This window comes from Mesocricetus auratus, unplaced genomic scaffold (assembly GCF_017639785.1).
Source record: "Mesocricetus auratus isolate SY011 unplaced genomic scaffold, BCM_Maur_2.0 Super-Scaffold_100022, whole genome shotgun sequence".
NCBI classification, from domain to species: domain Eukaryota; kingdom Metazoa; phylum Chordata; class Mammalia; order Rodentia; family Cricetidae; genus Mesocricetus; species Mesocricetus auratus.
Genome location: NW_024429203.1, coordinates 2,475,614 through 2,478,391, shown reverse-complemented (window position 1 = coordinate 2,478,391; position 2,778 = coordinate 2,475,614). Strand labels below are relative to the sequence as shown.

The window sequence follows — 2,778 nt, the reverse complement described above, 5'->3', positions numbered from 1 at the left end:
CTAATGCTTTTGATGACTGGTAGCTTTGCCAGCTTAAAGCAACAGCAAAGGCTCCAACTGTTACAAAACGGATTTCAAGAACAGGTATTTTAAGTTTATCTATATAAAGATAAAAAATATAAAATACATAAAAGTCTAAAGATACAAGTTGTAAGAATCTGAATGCATACAAGTTTTAAGGACATAAAAATAATTTTAAATTGTTTTCCCTTTCTATGATATAAAAGTTCAGAGCTTAACATTTAATAAAGTTCTGATAAGCTGATACAGCAGTGCCTACCTGCTGGCCAGTCACAAGCTCAAGGCTTTAGATTTCTTTTGGTTGTCATCTAAGTATACACTTAAAGGGCTCTACACCAGGCCACAGACACCTCTGTCCAATCCACACTGGGTTCTCTGAACAGAAGAAAAATGTACAGGCTTCTGACCCAAACCTGAACAGACTGTGTTGAGTACACAGTAGACACTGAAACTTCGATTTGATAATCAGCAGAAAACTCCATCCCATACTTGGGTTTATTAGAAACTGACAAACAAACAAACCCTGTACAAAAAAAAATCCCCCTGAATTCCTTATCACTTTGAAAGAGTAATCTTGAGAGACATTATCGCCTAGGACCCCCTCTTCCTGTGCGGTGACCACGCCCTCTTCTCAACCTCTTCCTGCAACTTCTCTTTTCTTAGATTTCACCTTAGGTTCAGCATCCACAGGTAATGTATCCAGATGCAAGCTGTCTGGTAGGATAAAATATCGGATGTTATTTCCTAGAATTCTCAGTGTTTCCAACAGTCAGGTTCTCTGTTTTTCAGAGTCGATTTCACAGCCTTAAGGTGTGTACTCATGCTGGCGTCTACACCTGCTCCATGGCTTGTGCTCCATTCTTCAATTCAATGGGTACAGCGTCATCAGAAATTTCACCAGCTTCATCCTAGTGGCACCGCCTCCCTTTGTCCTACTGGACACAGAATTCGAGCTCTTTTCCCAACTCTTTACTCTGAGGTAATGTCTGCCTGTGAAGTAGAGGTGTGTTTCTTGTATGAAGCAGAAAGATGTATTCTGTTTTTGTATCTGATCTATTAGCCTGTGTCTTTTTATAGGTGAGATGATACCATTTATATAAATGGCTATTAATGACCAGTGATTACTAGTTCCTGTTATTTTTGTTTTTGCTGTTGGTGATGTTTTTGTTTGTCTGATTCCCTTCCTTGGTGTTTTCTGCCCTAAGCTCATGTATTGCCTATGTTCTTGTGGATGTAGCTGACTTCCTTGGGCTGGTGTTTTCCTTCTAATACTTTGTGAAGATTTAGGTTTTGTGGATAGGTATTGTTTAAATCTGGTTTTGTCATGGAATATCTTTGGTTTTTTTGTTTGTTTGTTTTTGAGACAGGATTTCTCTGTGGCTTTGGAGGCTTTCTGGAACTAGCTCCTGTAGACCAGGCTGGTCTTGAACTCACAGAGATCCGCCTGCCTCTGCCTCCCAAGTGCTGGGATTAAAGGTGTGTGCCACCAATGCCCAGCTTGTCATGGAATATCTTTTTTTCTCCATCTATGGTTATTGAAAGCTATGGGTATAGTATCTGGGCTGGCATCCATGGTCCCTTAGTGTCTCCATAAAGTCTGACCAGGACCTTCAGGCTTTCATTGTTTCCATTGAGAAGTCAGGTGTAATTCTGATAGGTCTGCCTTTATACAATACCTGACCTTTCTACTTTGCAGCTCTTAATATTCTTTCTTTATTCTGTATGTTTATTGTTTTGATTATTAGGTGGCAAGGGAACTTTCTTTTTTGGTTCAGTCTATTTGGTGTTCTGTAAGCTTCTTGTGCTTTCACAGGCGTGTCCTTTAGGTTGGGAAAGTTTTCTCCTATGACTTTCTTGAATATATTTTCTGTGTCTTTGAGTTGGACTTTTTCTATCCATATTATTCTTAGATTCAGTCTTTTCATGGTGTCACAGATTTCCTGCATGTTTTATGTTAAGGGTTTGTTGGATTTAAAATTTCCTCTAACCAATGGAATCTATTTCCTCTAGTGTATCTTCAGTACCTGAATTCTCTCTTCCATCTCTTGTATTCTGTTGTTTGCTTGCATTTGTGGTTCCTGATCATGTACTCAGATTTTTCATTTCCAGAATTCCCTCAGTTTGTGTTTTCTTTATTGCACTATTTCAGATTTCATGTCTTGAATTGTTTCCTTCACTTGTTTGATTGCTTTTTCTTGGTTTTCTTTAAGGGATTTTTTTTTGATTTGTTCCATTTTTTTTGTCTTTTCCTCCATTTTTTAAAAGGTGCTTTAAAGTTCATTTATGTAAAGATAGGAAAGCTTAAGATGTGAGGATCTAGAATGTCTTAGGGTCTAAGAAGGTGTTTTAAGGTGTAAAGTTTATGTGAGCAAAATGAAAGCTTGAGATGTGAAGGAAGTGACTTAAGGTGTGTAAACACAAAGTTAGGAAGGTCAGGGGATAAACCGGGTTGAGTGCTGACAAAGAGAATGCTACTGTTATGTTAAGACTCCAGAAATTCATAGTCTTAACAGTAATTGATATGGAATTCTGATAAGCTATTAGCCCAACTCTGACAGAGTACCAAAACCATACTAAAGCACTATAGGATCATAACTACAAGATCAACGTTTTGTTTTGTTTTGTTTTTCAAGGCAGGGTTTCTCTGTATTGTTTTGGAGGCTGTCCTGGAACTCGCTCTGTAGACCAGGCTGGTCTCGAACTCACGGAGATCCACCTTCCTCTGCCTCCCGAGTGCTGGGATTAAAGGTGTACGCC

At 38.7% G+C, this 2,778-nt stretch overlaps 1 pseudogene; it reads right to left on the bottom strand.

The window, feature by feature from the left end:
• Window positions 1-605: 605 nt before the first annotated feature.
• LOC110342522 lies at window positions 606-928 on the bottom strand (annotated as a pseudogene).
• Between the last annotated feature and the right edge of the window lie 1,850 nt (window positions 929-2,778).